Here is a 19,504-nt window from a genome sequence, read left to right as displayed (position 1 = left end):
CATTTGCCGATGCTGCAACATCCTTTGTGGCTTTTTCTGTGATGATGTGTCTGTGTTCAGAATTCATACAGTGATGATCATTTAGCAGAAAGCTATATTAAGGCAATAGAATCGAGCCCACTTATATTGGCCACAGTTAATACGAACACTTGCTTATTACGAACAAGAGTGGAGCTGCTGCCAAAATATGTATTAGGGCTATGGAATTGCTTCTCAGATAAAATGAGCAATCGTGGCAGCGCCACTCGGTTATAACGAGCTAGGAGGCGCCATAAATTCGCCCCCACTGGCAAAAAAAGTCCATTTTCCTTCAGTGCAGAGACCGCAGAGCGTCTTTCAGCTCCTATGATCCCGCCAAATAAAATGCTGACCCCCCAAAAAACAAGAAAAAGGCAGCATTGAAACTGCAGTTAACCGCCGGCCAAGCTCGTCCCAACAGGCTAAAAGGTCACTTGGTGCGTGCGCATGTACTGGTTGGGTAAAGCATCTAAACTGGAAGCAGAAGCCTGGAAAACGTGACAGAAGGGCAGCATTGAAAGTGAAACTACTGCACACAGCCAGTGATCAATCAAAGACGGCGATTTGAGACGTTTGAATACCAGTCGAGGAAGGCACTCCTGGCCCACCCAGTCAAGTGGCGTACGTCGTTTGTGCAATTTAAGCTCTGCCTTCCGCGCTGCCGACGCATGCAGGCAGTGCACAAGTGACAGACACACATGTGTAATGGTAGCTTTGTCTCTACATCCTTACAATTTTCTAGAGGAATGAAGATGAGGATGCCGACGTATGTTGCCATGAACGCTTCAATCGCACTCGTATGTAGCAAAGGTCTTGGCCAGCAGCACATGACCGCGCTTGAGCGCTTATAGAAAGCAGCATGATAGAGTCTGTCTTGAAGAAACAGATGTATCTCAGTGGTACTTTTAAAGAAATAAACGGCACTTTTGTCCACGTGTGTTTCCTGGTCCTACTAGGGCATGTCCACTCAATACGAACTTCGGACACAACGGATGCATTCCGCTTGACTGTTAGGTTTGTGATAAGTGGGCTTGACTGTAGTTGGCTTCTTCAATGTGTTTATTATTTATTCTTCATTATTATTTATTCTTCATACCCTTAGGGCCAGTGGGATTTGTTGCTTTCATGACAGTGAAACAGAATAGCATCCAGTTAAATCAACAAATAATATTACGCACTTCACTGCTAAGGATTCACAAAAGTGATAGTAAACAGCTACAACTTCTTCAGGAAGGCAGCTCCATTCAATAGAAGTATAAGGCAAATAGCAGCTGGAAAAATTAGGGGCATAATTGGATTGATGTGGATGAAATGCAAAAGCATTTTTCTTTCACTCGGCAATTTATTCCAGTTCCGATTCCATTGTCTTCCACTCACTCATCTATTCCAGTTCTGATTATATCCTTTTTCTGGCTCTATTCCAATTCTGATTCTATTGTTATTTCATTTCTATTCATAATAGTTCCTTTTATCAATTTTTGTTGAGTCATTGTCAGTCATTTTTATTTTCGCTGTGTCATTCTTAGACTGGTGTCTCCTTCTTCTCTCCTACAAGTGGAGAGAGAGATTTTCATCTCTCTACCTGCCACGGTGGCAGGCAAAGGTTTCACACAGGCTACGCCGCCGTCGGACAGTTTTGCCTTTATGGCCCTCCGAATGCTATTGCATTAAAAGGAAAAAAAAATGCTATGTGTGGTATGGTGTGTATGTGTAACATATTCATACATCCATTCTTTGTACTTTGCTTAAATTTTTATTTTAAGGGGCATCTTAACCTTGCTTGTAATGAAATCCACTGATTTTCGTGAGTGTTTCTGGGCAGTGATTATTGCTAGAAATGCGTTTTTCACGCTGGGTGCCCATCGAAAAGCCATATGGCCTCATGCACAGCTTTGGTGCAGTATGAAAGCACTTTGTGCATACCAGGAGCCAAATATTGCTACATCACTTGATGAGTCAGACTACAAGCCCTGCCTCATCAGCATGCTAGCTCATGCTTGAGGCATATCTGCCTTGCCATTCTTCCCCTGCTTCAAATGAAATGGATCACTTTCCCATGACTGTGGGTAGAATCTGTGCTTGGCATTCTTTTTTTGCATTGCAGTACAAACAGAAAGAAGCAAATTGCATGTGCTCTAATTTGATTTCATCTGTCTTTCCGATTCCTAGGTGGCCTCGCGTCCTGCAAAGGAGGCCCCGGGCCCTGGGAGTTGGGCCCTGCCACGACGCTCCCCAATGAAGTCCCACCCCCATGGGGCCTGGTGGCACCTGGAAACAAACCCCGTAGGCAAGTCTGCTCTCGGCCTTGTCTCTTTCTTTTTCATGCTATTTGTCTGTTCTCATGGCTGCTTGGTGCAGTAACTTTTTTTTTTTTTTGGAAGAGCGCTAATCTCTGTCAGGGAGATGTCTGCAAAGCCCAGCGGTCTCACTTTCAAAATGTTGCAGTGAGAAGAGCTTGGAAAGCATGTACCATAACTTAGACTCACGGGCGGGGCGTGGAAGGTGCACTAAATGTGAATGTCTGGGGTTAAGACTGCAGTGTGGCTGAGAGTGGATGATTAATCTTGCCAGCTGGAGGGAACAAGCGTGCCACACCTTATGTGCTCTCCATGTGCCTTTTGTTTTAATATGAGTGGAACATGGTGCGACAGTCATCTGTGCAGTGTGGGGACAAACAAAGTGCAGCTACTCGGGCTACTGTAGCTCGCGATTTGATTGAGTTGAACTTCAGTAGGGCCCCAGCAGTGAAATGTACTTTCACTGATGATCTGTGGGCTCCCGATAATTACATAAACCACTTTGTGCCTAGATTCATTTGTGGCCCAACTTTCTGGGTCGAGAGCTCCTCTCTATGTAAGAGAGGGTGGGGCTCTCCGGCTCTCACGGCAGTTGAGGTAGTGGCGAGAGCAGGCTAGTGCCATCCAGAAGAAACACGCAGACAAGCGGACCAGCTGTCCACCTGACGTGCGACCTTTTCGTTTCGGGTCATCGGCAGCAATGCATTCATTGTTCGCTGCTGCAATGTCGTCGCTGCTCAGTGCAAGACCTCCATCGTGAAAATGGCCCCCTTTTACCCTACCCGCCCTCATGCGCTCCCTTCCCCACTCAGCACTCCGCCTTTTGCGGCCCCGTTTCCTGTGTGGACAGGGTGGAACAGATCAGGATAGGGAGAAAAGTGGAAAGAGAAGGGGAGAGTGGCCGACTGTATAAATTGGCCGTTTCACGGGTGTGTCCCGGCTGCCACACACTCTCATCACTACTCTCCTCCTGTTTTCCCCCGCGCTCCCCCTGGGCTGACCTTTTTCTCTGATGGGACCCTCCCACTCGACCCTTTTTCCTTTTTGCTTCTCCCTTTCTGTTTTTATGTTCTTCTCTCTTTCCCCTTTCACCCAAGCCTTGTCTGACCTTCCCCGTCCTCGTGTTTTCTCTCCCTCTTGCTTCCGATTGGCCAAGCCACTTTCCCTTTGTCTCCCCAGTGCTACCAGTGTAGCCTCCTTTTCTGATGGACCCCTTGCTGCATGCGGACATGCTTGTTGCTCACTTCATTCATGCCTTTTTTTTTGCTCTTATAAGTGCTGTCTGGTTAATCTCTCTCTCTCCCCCTTGTTTTCATCTCTTTTGATTGGGCTCTCTTGTAATGGAAATGGGTTAAGCAAAGCAGATAGGAAAGTGCTGTACTTGTGAACTTGTCTTCTTCATCCTGAAAGGGTTTTCACTTTGTTGCTTTTCGTTACACACTTGTTCCTCTTAGTTTGCCAGTTTCTTTGCTTCTTGTCCTTCTTATTTTTTGCTTTGTATGTGTCAGAAACGCAGAGCACACAAAGGGTAAAGTTTTTCAGAATGCTGGTGGGCTTTCCCATCAAAAAGGTGCAAGCACCACTTGAAGCTGGTTGCTAGTTCAGATTGGTACTCATTTGCAAGCTTTAGTTAACAGGCCGGTTACGGCAGAAAGGTCAGAGGCTGGAAAGGGTTGCGACAGCCACGTTCCTTTTTTTCGCGTGCAGCACTAACAAGTGCCGCAGCCACTCCTGGTAATGGAGGCGCCTCTTTTGTGTAGTGGAACAGGGCTTAATTTTATGCATATTGCCTGGGAGGACACGAAGGGGGGGAAAGGAGGGGGGGGGGGGGGGGCTACATTTGACGAAGCATTGCCCATGTTCTTGCATCATGCTTTGTTTTATTCTTGGGTTAGGCTTTCCTCCTCTCTCTCCTGCATTCCCACCCTCTCTTTTCCAACCCTGCTGTGCTCGGAGGTTGTCCGGTGGTGAGGTGCATTTTCTGAGTGGCTTGCCTGCATGCAGCTCCATCGCTGCGTCCGCTCCGCTCTTGTTGTCGAGGCTAACTTTTACTTTGATTCCACACTCCGCCACCTTCCTGTCTTCTTGTGTTTGTTTCCTGTTTACAATGCCTTATCTTTGCTTGAGCGTTTCCTTGCTGCTCTTTTCCCTCCTTGCAGACTCCTTGTCTTTTTCGTTTGCCCAGCCTTTCCTCAGTGTCGTCCACGACCCTGTGTCGAGTTAAGCAGTTAAGGCCTAGCACGTGGTGTTGAGTTCTTAGATACTGTGCAGCACTGTGTTCTTATACACCCGTGAGAGGCAGCCTTCAGCTTTTTTTCGAAGCCAGCTGCCCGGTGCGTTCTACCTCCTCCTTCTACAAGAGGAGGAGGAGGAGGCTGAATTTAAATTTACTAGCGCGATGAAGTTGCCGGCCATGGATACCGTTGTGGAGCTACCTCTGGAGACTAACATCATCGTGGGACTGGTTGCCTCTTCCTTGTGAGGTGAGTGATTCCTAATTGTTTCGCTTTGTTTTTATTTGCGATAATAGTGGAAGCCACTCATTCCAAATGTCTCTCACTGACTTGCATTGAATTGACTTGGCTTTGCAAGATCTGTACGTCTGAACGTTGCAGAAGCAACTGTTCCTTGCAGTGCTGGCTTTATTGGGGAGTGATGTGCTGTTCATACACCGCGCTTTCAATTCATCCAGGTGGAGCAATCGTGAGCTCAGATTTATGGTGGAAATTATGTTTGCCACACACATGTGCTCGGTGCTGAGCTCTTTTAAGCGTTGTGATGATTGTAGGCATCAGCAGCTTGTTCAATAATGTGGAAAAAAACAAGCAGCATTTTGGAAGGCACGTTTTTCGAATTGGTGAATGCACGTAGGATTGCTTTAAAAGTTACGGGTTGGAGACCGTTGATTCCACTTTCGGGAAGCGTGTGGAGAATACGTAAGATTGTCAACAATGTCTCTTCAAAGAAACTGTTAGCTCTGTATAAAATGTTCTAGATCAATAGGTTACCTTTTCAGGACGTCAGGGAGGAAAATTTCGGCAAGAACACAGTTTAAAAATTGGAAAGCGCATAAGATTCGCCTTTAAGAGTGGAACGCGACGGCGTGCTACAGCGCTGCCAGGGAGTTCACGGTACGCCATCGCCCGTTCGGCGTAACGCCTTGCTCATTGGAAAAACCTTCGAATGCATTTTTCATGTTCTTCAGATGTTTTAATTAATTAGTAAATTACTCTGAATTTTCTTAATTACCATCATCAAGCATTGGCTTTTCCATCCTGAGCATTCTGACACCTTCGAACCCCTCTTTTTTTCAATTTTGTCATTTCTGTAATTGATTACAATGATTTCATTAACTTGTCATCACCTATCATATGCCAATCAATCATCAATCACTAGAACCGCAAATTACCATGAAACGATTTTTTTTTACGCAGCCCCCTCATTATTTTCGTCACGCGTTGTCGACTACTGCTACATCGATGGCTTTTAGACCGAACGAGCTGTATACGCTGTAACGTAAAACAGTGCTACTGTTAAGCACCTTTTCCCGCATTGCGAATAATAATTTTAAGATGCACAACTGGACCGGCTGTGCGGCACAAATTGCACTGAAGAAATATATCACTCAGAGCTTGATGAAAAAATGGTTACCCTGCAGCTTGTTGCGGTTACTCACAATGCGATGCACAGGTAAAACGAAAAAAATGCTCGCCAAGAGAGTGTCGTCACATGTGGCCTGACCATTCGTGAACGCGTATATGTTGTCATGAGCTGGACCTCAGTGACGCGAAATGCAAATTTTTTTATTCAGCAAGAAAAAGAAAAGAGTAGGCTGACCGTTGCAAACGAGCGAGAGATCCCTGCTAGCCGACCGACTGTACGGAAAGAATAAATGTTGACAAATTTCGTTTAAAATATCTCGGTCAGTGAGTGTGTGTACTTCGCTCTGTAAAGCTTGCTGACGCAACACTGGAGGCTCCGAGACACGTGGCTGACTCCGTGTCAGTTTTGACCATCCGGGGTTCTCTAACTGGCAGCGAAACCACTGCGCCAGGTAGCTTGCATCGAAATGCTGCCGCCGCCTCTGGGCGTCGAACCCGCGAACCTCGTGTTTAACGCGCGCCCGAAAGCTGCTGAGCGGAAGTTAGTTTACGGCGTCTTTAACCAACATCCGAGGCCACACTCGGAGGTCCGCCGCCCGTTGCATAGCCACTGCTGCTAATAGGTCCCGCAAAAGGTCGCAGGGGGGGGGGGGGGGGGGTGCCGCGGGCCCTTTAATGTCTGGCGCATATGTTCCTGCGCACCCGTGCCCTTTCTTCTGCGCTGTGCGGCGGCCGGCACGCTTGCAAGTCCCAGCCTGGTGGAAACGTGACCAGTGTCGTCCGCGGGACGTTGAGGGTGCCGTAACATGCAGAAAGAGGGCACGCCCATAATCCTTATACGAGCGGGCGTGCGAGGCAGAGGGCGCCGCTGGTTACGCCTCTTCTTGGCCTCGTTTCACGTCACGTGCGTGGGCTAACCGGCGACACGCACGCCGCCGAGTGCGCCCGCGTGCGCTCGCGTAGTACCTGCCACCGGTGCCGGCTGCTCGGCCGCTGCGCGATACCGTGTGCCGCCCCGTGTGCGCATTGGCTACCCTGCGATGTGCGTGCTTTTATTTTCTTTTAATGTGATTGCATTGGGGGGCCCGCGAAGACGAAAACTGGCTGGTGTCGGACAGCGCCGCGTGCTGTGCGATTTCATCATCATCATCAGCGTGACTATGCCCACTGCGGGCAAATTTAAGGCCTCTCCCATGCCCCTCCAATTAACCCCGTTCATTGCCAGCTGCACCCACCGTATCTCCGTAAACTTTTTCAGCTCATCCGCCCTCCTGACATTCTGCCGCCGCCGGCCACGCTTGCCTTCTCTTGGAATACACTCCGTTACCCTTAAGGACCAGCGGTTATCTTGCCTTCGCATTATATGTCCTGCTCAAGCCCATTTCTTCCTCTTGATTTCGACTAGGGTGACATTGACACGCGTTTGTTCCCTCACCCACTCTGCCCGCTTCCGATCTCTTAACGTTACAGGTACCTTTTTTTTTTCATGTCAGTGCACATTAAAGATCTCCAAGTGGACGAAATTATTCCGCAGCCCTCCACTACGGCACCTCTTTTGCTCTTTCTCTTTCACTCCCGCCTTCCTTCCACCACGGCGCGGTTGAGGTGTCCGCCGAGGTCTGAGACACTTACTGCGCCTTTGATTTCCTTAAAACCAATAAAAACAAAATTAGAATTGATTTACGGCTGTGATTTCTGCCTTTGCGGCTGCATTCCGGTTGAAGCGAAATGGGAAAACGCCCGCTGCTCACGCTTCCACGAAATTTAGGAAAGCCCAGCAGTGGTCGAAATTATCCCTCACTCCCAACTCAACGTATGATTACCGCTCTCGTAGCGTTGGCTTGGCGCATTAAAATCGGCCAGTGGGAATCACTGTACTCGATCAGTATACACGCCACTCATGGTTTTACCGTTCGCGGCAGCTTCCACTCTGAAACTGACTCGCTAAAAGCCCCGCGTCGTCTCGCGGTTCGAACACTCGAAACATATGGTCATACAAATGTCGTACAGTTTGTATGATATTCTGTGGCATTTGTGTGACAGATGCATGATTTTTGAAAAAGTGGATGACATCCGAATGATATTTGTATTGTAACTGTATGACATCTGAATGAGAAACCGTATGAGGTTATTGTGTCGTACAACTGTTTTTTTCACTTGGGGGACTGCGCGTTTTCTGTCTTTTGGACGACTGTTCTCTCCCCCTATCCTCTCTCCCTGTCCCCTCACCTCTTTCATTTCATTTCTCCATTCTGCCTGCTATCCTTTACTTCCGCTGCCCCAGCTCAGGTGCTTCAGTATCGATGGCAGATGCCGGGGCTAGCAAAAATCTCTTCCTTCCTTTTTACTATTATTTAATAAAACCACCACTACTACTGCTAGGACTGTTCTCGCTCCCTGCCTGCTGTAGGGCAGCTAAGGTTCTTTATACACCCTCCTCCCCCACCAACCGCCTTCCAGAAAACAAAAATGAAGAAATGCAGTTTTGAATGTTGTACAGCGCTCCGGCGGAATGTTATGCCACCAGCTGCTGCTGCAGCATCGAGCGGCCCCGTTCAGGTGAAGACGTGAGCCGTCACATACTACTGTTTATATACAGCCACGTCCTCCGGAGTGCGTGTGTGTTTTCGGTGGTCCCTAATTATGCGTGTGCCCCCCCCCCCCCTCCCCCCGCGCGATGTGGTGGTGGCGGTCCCCACTCCCTCTGACTTTGCAGCCAGCCGGGGTGTGTAATGACAGCGCGCTGTCTTCCATCTCCCGCCCCCCTCCAGCCGCGAGTGTGTGTGTCTGCGTACGCGCGGTCGCCGAGGGCGGAGAAAGCCGAGGGGGTGAGAGGCGTTTACATAATTCATACCGCCGCCGGCCGCGCGCGGACCGCACTCCTATACGTTTACTGTACAATCGACCACACACGCACATTTGCGCTCGCGCTTTCGCGTTATGCATTTTATGCATGCACGCCTGGGCGTATCGGTCGACCCTCCTGCATATGTTGCGCATTTGCGCTGGCTGTTTCTTCCGCGTGTCTCGCTTTTTTTATTATTGTTTTTAAAGGTGTTTTTTTACCTTCGCGCGCGTGTGTTGGCGTGGGCTATTTGGTCGGCGCGTTACACTTTAATGGTGGCGCTCATTAATTCATCCCTATTCCACCGGTGGCCGAGCGAGCGCGGAGAGTTAGCTTCTCCGGTTGGTTCCATGATTTACTTAGTTGCCGCGCCTCTCGTTGGTGCGTGAACTCGGTCGGCCATGTTCGGAGCAGTGTGCATGCGTGACCGCGAACCTGAGCTGATGTTGTCGTTCGGTGTGTCTTTGTCAACAAGGCGACGAAAAGGAACGCCGCCTGTGTGCTGCTGCGTGTTTGGAGGCGTCGCTTTGTAAGTCCTAGCTGTTATAGCCGTCGCTGGCGGCGAGCCAGTGGAGCTTCAACTCGGCCATGATTAATGGGCCTGTTGGCGTATAAGTGGATGCAACTGGCTTGTTATTAGGCGGGCTATCGAATAAAGAAGTGCGTATACACTGCTCGAACATTGGTGTCCAACTTGCCATAGAGCTGGGGGCGGACACGCAAACTGGACTGGGACGCCCGGCTTCAGTACAGTGGCTTTTATCTGTAAGCTATACGGGCTCCTTTGGAGACCATTGCAGCAGTAGTCCTCGACGATGTAATAGGTGTGACTTTAAGCGATAGGAAGAGACCAGGGTGGGTAAGAAAGGTGACTGATGGTTTGTTTGGGCGACGGAATGGATTTCGAGGCAGTCATAGTCACGGCGGAGGGGGGGGGGGGGGGAGAGAGAGAGAGTGGGCAGTCCAGATTGATAAGTCTGCGAGGACAGAGGGGCCGCTGCGGCCGCAGGACAGGGGTATTAGATTGGTAGAGACCTTTTTCCTGAAGCGGGCGCATTTGGATGATTGCGACGGTGATGATGATGACATGGTGACCATACCATACCAGCAGGTAGTTGTTGGTCGAGACGTAGCGAAATCGAGCAGAGGGCGGTCCCAAAGAATGTCGGGACGTTTGTAAAAAAAAAAAAAAGAAAAGAAAGCTCCACTTTCTCGATCCAGCCCCAGTATATGCGTGCGCTATCTCAATCAAAGCTTATCGCACCGGATGGCTTTCCGGGCCATCCAAGCCGCGGCGTCGGCTCATATCCACGTTGTGTGCGTACAGCATACACCGGAGAAACCACGGCCGAAAGTCTCTCATCGTGGGCTGGCGCCAAGAAGATGGGCGCCCCGTGTTGCCCGAACAGGAGGGGGCGTGGACCCTCCTTTATCGAGCTGGAGGTATCGAGTTCGGTAGCCGCCGGGAGGAAGGGACGTGTCTGTCGCCTTCGCCTGTCCCCACGCCACCCCTCCTCCCTCCGCCCACCTATATTAAGACGGGGCGAACGGTGTCTCGCAGGCGCCGGTCGAACAGAATTCCCCCTTCGGTGCTCGCCGCATGCGCCGTGTATGTGTAAGGGCCCGTCTCCGGCTTAATACGTGGGCACACGTGGCCGTCGACTGTGGAGCACGTTGCGGCTAATGACTCTGTTGTTTTCCCCCTGGACGATACTTGGAGTCTTTCTGTCTGTAATGGGGAAAGGTTTCGCGCGACAGTCGATTCCAGCGCCACCTGTCTCTGCGTGCTGTCTCGCTTGCGTGCAGATGTTGTCCTCGATACGAGCCCTTACAAAAGTTTCTGTAGGCACTCTACAGACTGTCGATGGACTTCTGTTTATACAGTCTATAGACTCTCTATAGACGAATCTTAAAGAAGCCAATAGGCAATACAAATCCTATAGACAGTCTATAGACAATTTATAGATTTATGGTCGTACACTTTCAGTAAATTTGTCTATATAAAGTCCGTAGACTATGAATATACAAAAAGAAATATCTATGGGAAGGCAATACAGTCTATAAGAAATCTATATACACTGTCTGTACACCATTTTTGTAAGGGAGGGGCAATAGAAAACGGTATTGGGACTGTTTCCCGCCTCCCTTGGTGCGAGGAAGCGATAGCTTGGTTGGTTAATTTATTTAACTGAGCGTGTATCAGGTGAGCTCAATCACTACAGTACATTGTGTCCGCCTTGCTGCGCAATTCATCTGCGCAGACCGCACCGAAATACTCCCCGAAAGTGACTCCGTACATCAGCATGGTAGCAGAGAAGTAGAGTATATACTTGTAGCAGGGTTTTTTTGCTGGAGCGTTTCTGGGTTGTGGCGGATCGATGCGGAGCCAGCCTCCACGGCGAAAGGAAAACATTCCTTCCTTGGAAATTTTTCCCTCCTGCATTGTATGGGGCAAGGCGTGGTTGAATGCCGGCTCTTTGGGTGCTTCTCCGCGGAAAGATTTCTGCGTTGTCTGGACGAATTAACTTGGTTGAGATCGCGCTATAGAAATGAATGGCGGATGTGGTAATTCGAGGAGGCAACGGGGATGTGTAAACTCAATGTTTCGAAGTAAAAAAAAATCAGCAAACCGTATTGCTTTGCTTGGGGCCTATAGAAGTGAAGAGCCAATATAGTGCCGAAGAGAAAACGTATTACCTTTTACTTTCAGAACTTGACCAGATTGGTCTCGAGATGCATGGGGAAATAAGTGCCAAAAATATTGACTGATTATGTCTTGGATTATGCACAAACAAGAATAAGAGCAACAACAACAAAAAGAATTGAGTAGTAGAAAAGGCAGGGGTGGGGGGGGGGGGGGGGGAACCTTGCCTGATAAGAACTTTGTCACCGCGTGGCAACATTCCCGCATTTTTGCCGCCCATGACGATCGATGTTCTCAGAGGGATTCCGCGCAGATCGATCATTCCGTCGCCACTGCGCCTGTTTTGTGGGATTGCGTTTGCTTTCCCCTTTCGGGAACAATGGTCTCTCCGCCCTGAAGGTGCGCACTCTTCAAAAGAAGACAGCGGGAAGATGTCGCCCTATTTCGTCGCAAAAGAAGCCACAGTTCTACCTAGCGACATCTTGTGCCACCCGAAGAAACTAAGCTGCATTGTCATGGTGTGACCCGACTCCTAATTGTCGCGTGGTTTGGACTGACGTGTCAATATCTATGCCGTGGAGGTCGCCTCTTCGACACATCTCCTTTTGAAGATTTCCCTGAAACCTCCTTGAAACTCAGTCGGCCCGACGACGACGGGACAGATTTGCAGTTTCGCCCTGGGCGCTTTCGTGATTTCCCAGAAAGCAGAAAAATGTTTCATGCATATATACACGAAACAATCTTCTGCTTTCTGGGAAATTACGCAAGCGCGCAGGGCGAAACTGCAAATTTGTATATATATTTATATATACATATAACGCTGTCGATACAGCTTGTGTTTCCGATGATTGCTGCGGTATAGTTGACAAGAACGAGGCCTCCACACGTTGACAGCAGCAGCCCGCGAACTACACAAGTGACAGCTCCTGCCAATCGCGTGCTCTACGGAGCTCCCGCTTGAAGTGCTCTGGGTGTTATCTTTGCGAAGTTCCCTCGCCGCACCGTAATCCCGGCGTGTCTTCGTTACTTTGACCCTCTCCAGCGTTTTTGGCTTGAGAGGAAATATAGTTTGGAAGTGCGCGTGTGTGCATACGTGAGGTCTTCTCGATATGAACAAGTCCGTACTAGTTGTGAGCGGTAGGTCTTACTTTATTTTCCATCAGACTACTAACGCTCGCGCTGAGTTAACTGCAAAGTTTTTACTGAGTAGCCCCCGGGAAAGTTGCCTGGAACCCCTGAATAAGCACGCTTTCGGCTATAGATGCAATCCCATGGAACGTTTTTGGGAAATTTCCAGAAAGTTTCAGCCAGTTCTTTTCTACTACCCTGCCGTGCAGTGAGAAACTGAGAGGTGTCCTGCGCTCAAGGCATGAAATGGATTCTGTGTACCAGCGTAACAATGGCATTTTTTTTTTCTTCTTCCGATCCAGTGTGGTGTACCAAGGAATATTTTTATCCGGATTCACTTTTCCCGCCTTTTTATTCTTTTCTTTGCTTTCGCGGCCGGCGTGTTTCGGGCGTCCCGTAAAATTTACCTGCCGACTGCACGCTGTCGGTAATTTTGGTTGGAGTGGCAAGACCGAATTGCGTGCGAGCACTGGTGCACACTTAATCAGAGAGGAGTAAAAAAAGAGTAAGCTGTACTCTAGTGCTCGCATGCAATTCGGTCTTATAAAGTTCAGCTCACTCCCTGTTTGCTCCCATGTAGGCATTATTGATGTTTAGGATGCAGGTGGCGGGGTCTCCTTCTCATCAATTCGTTCGAATACGTCACTGTCGCCTCTCTTTCGCACGCCCCGAGAACAAAGGCGCATAAATTAAGTGTCAACACTTGCCTTTCTGTCGCGTGCCTCGGAAAGCCACAGTCCCCTCAGAATAGTCGATAAGAAGCCGGACTCCGCTGTTTTTCCTTTCTCACGTCCCCCCCCCCCCCACCCCCCCCAACCATCCAATACGAGCCTTATTGGCACCGTTGTATACAGTTACATAGCTGGCAGTTCTCGGATTTAGTGCAGCCCCTTTTTTTCGTTTTCATTTTGCAGCCAGCAGAACGGGTTATCTTGGTTCGTTTCTTATCTGGAGGCCGGTTGCTGGGAGCAACAGTTTCACCCCATTCGGTTTTCGTCTGCTCCTTCAGCTTTTCGTGCCGTCTGTGTGTGTACCGGTTTTCTCTCTGCCAGACAAGTCGTCTGCTTTCCTATACCTTTTTTGTTTGTTTGTTTGTCCGCGCTTTCCTAATTCGTCTGCTTCGCGGGGCACGCAGTATTCAATGTAGGGGGCGCACTAGCTGTGGGCGGAAATCGAGCTATCAAAGAGCTGTAAATGCAGTCGCGTGTTGCTCTTTTTTTTTACTGGTCTGCTTTTTCAGTTTTTTTTTGTATTTTCCTTTACGCGCCCGCGCGCGCGTTGCTTCTGGGAAGCGTTTTCTCGAATGACTTTCGGTTTATTGATCCCGAGGCACCGTATGCGTCCTCCGACGGTGTCGTCTGTCGGGGGCAGCGCTGTGATTGGCCTTATATGGTGCGCTATAGACTGCCTCGTGGGGTAGCTATAGTTTCGTGACGCCTTATTGGCCGCGCGCGCTTCTCTTATTCACTTCTTTTTTTATTTATCTTGCTTTTCTTTATAGCCTGCGTGCCTTTCAGGGTGGATGCTTTCCGAAAATTTTCTTCCCTTTGTGCGTCGCACTGTAGGCGTCGTGCGGGGGCCTGTTGGGGCGTCCGCAATTGAGTTTCGCGCTGTTCTTGCTTTTTTTTTCCCCCTCTGACGTTGCCTTCGTTTTATGGGGCGCTTTGGTTTTTATGGGCATTGCTTTAGCGCCATACCGGATTGCTGAGTCATCGCCGCCTTGCCACCGGGAGAAGTCGTTAAGCTGCTTTTTTTTTTTTACGTCGCCGAGAAAACAAATTACGTCGCATATAGTCAACCGACTTGCGGGGGAATAAAGCTGCCGTACGTACGGGCTGCAAGCTAAGTTGAAAAAAGGGGGACGTAGTACGTTCGGCCTCGCGGAAAATTAAGGCGAGATTAAAAAAAAAAAGGTTGCTGAACGTGTCTCGGTGGTGGGACTCACCATGGTCTGCCCCCGGAATGCGTATTTATTGATTTATTTTAGTTATACAGATGCCTCGAAGGCTCCATTGAGCTGGAGCATTGTTTGAGGGAGTGGGTGTATACAAAGGAACAAATAAGTGTGCTATATTGAAGCATGTGAATAAAGGCGTGCAGCCGCTAGAACTTGTATACAGGAGTAGTCATTTTAACAATAGGGCAAACATTTTTGGCACTCGTAATCGTCATAGTATTGTTAGGAAATTCAGTAAAGTGCAGATGATAGATGGAAATTGGCGAAATGTATCAGTGATAGCTTGCCTAAAGGTGACTGAGTCGCGAATATTAGGTGATTTTGGAATATCATTAAAAACTTTCTTTACTCGTTTCTAGGCTGATAAATGTATTCTCGATTCCGAACAAGCGTTTGAAACATTGATGATTGAATAAGCTGCGATAGGTGAGGTATGGTTGCTTAAGTTGTAAGGTTGACTGTTGTTTGCTAAAGAGTTTTTTTTTTTTCCCTTGTGCAGATAGTGTGTAGCTTAGGCGTTGACGGGTACGTCTTACTAAGTGCGTCAGGCACTAATACGCATCACAGCGCGCTCGGAAACTGTGTACACCGTTCGTAATTGGCGCGCTTGATGGCGATGACCTCTTTGGTTACTACCTGTGGTGCTAACACGGTAAGGTGCTGCCGTCTCGTGCCGGAAACCTGAACGAACTTTCCCGACTGTTTCTGTTTGCCGAGTCCCTGAGGATCCCAAGCACGGATCGCACGACCAGAAACGCGCGATTTCTGTGGCCGCGCTTCATTGCTCTCTTTATCATACGTGTCAGAAAGTGGTCACGTGACTCCGGAGTGGTGACGTCATATAGCTTTCTGTTTCACCAGCTCGGCACCCGTTCGGCGTCACTGCCAGTCAGATACTTCGCGGTTTCGGCAAATCAAGTTCTCTCCTCTTAGGGAGTTTTAGAATAAGGGGAAACCTTTCTATTATAGGGATAGGGGAATAACGGGGCAGCATTGCGCAGGCGCAGAAGAGTAACAGGTCCCCGGGTTATTAAGGAACGCGGCAAACGGTAACAGTCAGCCAGTTATGAAACTCGCTACTATAGTTTCATGTTCTCTACCGTGCCTTCTCCTCGGTTGCAGTGAGAGTGAGGAAGGGCGAGAGCGCCCCGTAACTGTGGCGACACCCCGTGAGAAGTGGACGAACCAATTTCCTCCACTGCGGCGTCTCAATGCAGCCCACAGGTCGCTTCCCGATGTTGAACCCCACATGCCTACGCAGGCTAGATTGACGACCACTTCGGCTCCAGTGACGATGACGCCTTATTACTCCGCAGTACTTACGCGGTGTATATATATATATATATATATATATATATATATATATATATATATATATATATATATATATATATATATATATATATATATATATATATATATATATATATATATATATATATATATATATATATATATATAGCTGGTCGTCGTTAAGCGTACGGTAATACGCGCATTCAGACAACAGCGCCGAGATCCAGCATTTCTTTTTAATTTTTTTTACGGTAGGAAGTCGGCAGTTTCTTGCGAACCGTGTAATGGACTTGATACGAGCCGAAATTTTGCGCCCAGCGGAATGCGGCCGCCACGTTCGCGGGTCCAATGAACTCGTGCCATGAGTCATCCCGTTTAGTGGCCAAGTCAGTGTGGTCTCACCTAAACCCCATCTGCTTCTACTGCTACTGGTTATCGTATAGTCGTGTATGTGCGCTCTAAACAAAAGTAGTAAAAGAGAGATTAAGCTGTCCTCTATAGCGCGCACCCTTTTATGAAAGGGAGTGCAATAGGTACAAGACACCTAACTTCCTTTTTACTTTCATATAAAGCGTATTCCTGTTTAGAGCGTGGTCGTGCGCATAATAATAATAATTGGTGTTTGTGTTGAAAGGAAATGGCGCAGTATCTGTCTCATATATCGTTGGACACCTGAACCGCGCATTAAGGGAAGGGATAAAGGAGTGAGTGAAAGAAGAAAGAGGTGCCCTAGTGGAGGGCTCCGGAATTTGTCTGCGGAATGCGGTCTTGCGCACAGTGCATGTATACGCGGTTCAGGGTGCGCGAAGGATTTTCCAGCTGTCTTAATATACTTCTTCACGCGCGTGGGCCTGCCTTCCATTGCTGTTCGCTCCGCGCATTCGCGTCAGTTCGCGTTTACGAGGGTCCATTAATTGAGACTCCCGCGGTCTTCGTTCTCTGCCTGCGTGTGTGTACATATGTAGCAGCATACACGTGTATGCTGTATAACAGGCGACGTTGGTCGGTCGGTCGATCGGTCGATCGATCGGCGGGTCAAGCGATCAGTCGCCGCCGCAGCGGCGGCGCCAAAGGATCGCGCAATCGCGCGTGGGCTCATTCAATCAGTCCCCCTCTCGGGGCGCGTGAAATGAAGCCGCCGCACGCTATACGGCTCGCTCTCTGACCTCCCCTCCCATCAACCTTACAGAACAGTGGAGCGTCCTGAAGCTTGGCTGTAGGTATATAGGGCGGCCTTTTTCATCGCGTTGGAAGTGAAAAAAAGTGCCGTCACTGACCAAGGTAGCAAGGAAGATGGAATAGACGCCTTGGAAGCCCTGCGAGGTCTTCGGTCATATCCCTTGTAAAAATAGTCTGTACACTTATACACTCTTTCGTGTTCCTACAGATATTTTATATCCCTTGTAAAAATAGTCTATACACTTATACACTCTTTCGAGTTCCTATAGGTATTTCTTTTCGTCTATTTTGTCTTTAGACAAGTCTACTAAAAGGGTACAGCCAAAAATCTATAGTAGATTGTCCACACTATAGGATTTGTGTCGAAAAAGTTTATAGACTTTGTAGACAAAAGTCTGTGGACAGTCTGTGACTTTCTCAATAACCTTTTTTAAAGGGAATATGGAAGGAGATGGAGTAATAGTTGTCATCTAAACGCAGACGTGGCGTAGTGTGCAAGCGCACGTGCATGACATGTTGCCAATTGTCCGCGATTATAGCGTATGGCTCGCTATACTTGTTAATTTTTCTGCCTTTAAATAGACAAACACTTGTTCATTGCTATGTGATCAGGGAAAGCGCTATAGGCGTTCTGAAACGGCAGTCCATTCCATTTCTTTTTCTGTTTCGTTGCCGGTTACTGCAATTTTTCGTTTCCACCGCGATACGTGACCAGACGATACTTCGCCGAACTGCAGACGCGCAAACGTTTGCGCTAGTTGGCCCGACGTGCTTCGACTAACGAAGGATCTCATTAAAGAAACTGTGGGGGCGTGGTAGCGACACGGGTACGCACGCGTAGACGCGTGCATACACACACCACGCACGTACAGGTGCGGAGAAAAGTGGACGTATGCCTTTCACGCATTGCCTACTTGAAACTGACAGCTGGTAGTGGATGCTATAGTGCGCTTTCTCGTGGACAAATGACGTTGTTTTGTCTGGTAGGGAAAGCGTGCCTGATTGCAACCAAAACGGAACAGCGTGCTCTGTTTACTTACGGCCGCACTTGTATGTCCGCGCCTGTATGTCCGTACCTGCATGTCTGCAACAGTATGTCTGCACCTGCATGTCCGCGCCTGTATGTCCGCACCTGCATGTCCGTACCTGCATGTCTATGTCTGCACCTGCATGTCCGCGCCCGTATGTCCGCGCTCGTATTTCAGCGCCTGTACGTGCGCACCTGTATGGCCGCGCCTGTACGTCCGCGCCTGTGCGTCCGCACCTGTACGTCCGCACCTGTACGTCCGCACCTGTACGTCGGCACCTGTACGTCCGCGCCTGTACGTCCCCACCTGTACTTCCGCGCCTGTATGTCCGCACCTGTATGTCCGCGCCTGTACGTGCGCATAGAACGCCATGGGCTTGTTCCTAATACATCACCGTGCTTTTTGATGCGCTCCCTTTGTCCAGTTTTTGACTGCATGAATGCTTAACGCTGTTCCTAGCGGTCAGAGTGGCTAGTGATTAATTGATCGAGTGATTGACAGTGCTCGAAGCTGATCCGGGGACAGATGCGAAAAATGGCTGAATTAAAGCGGCTTGAAACTGCACTGAGAACAGCGCAGCGAGCTACTGAACGAAAGGTGACGGGGATAGCCTTGAGGGATTGGGCGAGAGAGCAACCTCGACTAGAGAACAGACTCGCGTTAGTCCTAACGAGGAAATGGACGGATGGATCCATGCGCAGCGCGAAGTGATAACTGGTGGCCCTTTCAGGGTATGTATAAGCGGATCGAACTTCAAGGGTATGTGAGGGTGGCTAGGGTCGCTAAGTGTGTGAAATTGGGGAGTTTTGGGGAATAGCGTGGCCGCGACTGGCACAAGACGGGGTTAGTTTGAGATCAGTGGGGGAGGACCCTTTGCCTTGAAGTGGACGTGGCGATGGGGCATAGTCATGATGACGCAATGACCGAGGCGCGTCGACCAGCGGCGAACGTTTCTTGCGTGTGAGCATGCTGCAGGCGTCCCCGAACCGGCTTGCCCTCGTGTGCGACTTCTGCAGCGCTGACAGTGCTGCGCGGTTATTTTCTACAGCGGGACCGCGGAGGGGGGCACGGAACGATATCTGCCCGATGTCGCTGTCGGTTTCTCTTTCCCCGCTTCACCCGATCGACCCCGCGCTTCGTCGCCTCTCTCGTCCCTTGTGTGTACAGTGCATTCAAGCTGTTGTGACAGGCTGACCAAATGCGCCCGAAATATAAGCGCTCGCGGTCCGCCGTGAGGACAGTTCTTTGGGCTGATGTCGGGGGAGGGGGTGGGGGGGGGGTAGTGTCCCAACTTTCCTGGTAACCACCACGCGGTTACGTCGGCGTTGGGCGCTGTGCTGGGTAACCAGTACCTTTCTAAGAAGCCCGTCTGATCGTTTGTTCGTTGCGATTGCTGTCTCCGACAGGCGTCTCGTGTTTCCCGAAGTGCACGAGCGAGCTGATGTAGTTGGAGCTTTTCGTTTGTTTGTTCACTCTTTACAGCTTAGTTTCGAAACGGGGTCACTGCGAGAAA

General features: G+C 49.3%; 1 protein-coding gene across 1 annotated transcript in view; it reads left to right on the top strand.

Moving 5' to 3' along the window:
* Nca (neurocalcin homolog) overlaps positions 1–19,504 on the top strand; it is a 103,796-nt gene that overhangs the window by 26,314 nt on the left and 57,978 nt on the right. The window contains exon 2 of the mRNA XM_077641265.1: positions 2,188–2,305. The gene's annotated coding sequence lies outside the window, so the exon portion shown is untranslated. The remainder of the gene's footprint in view (positions 1–2,187; positions 2,306–19,504) is intronic.

The sequence above is a fragment of the Amblyomma americanum genome, chromosome 10, assembly GCF_052857255.1.
Source record: "Amblyomma americanum isolate KBUSLIRL-KWMA chromosome 10, ASM5285725v1, whole genome shotgun sequence".
Lineage (NCBI taxonomy): Eukaryota > Metazoa > Arthropoda > Arachnida > Ixodida > Ixodidae > Amblyomma > Amblyomma americanum.
Note: the sequence above shows the minus strand (reverse complement) of the source record. Positions and strands in the feature narration are given on the sequence as shown.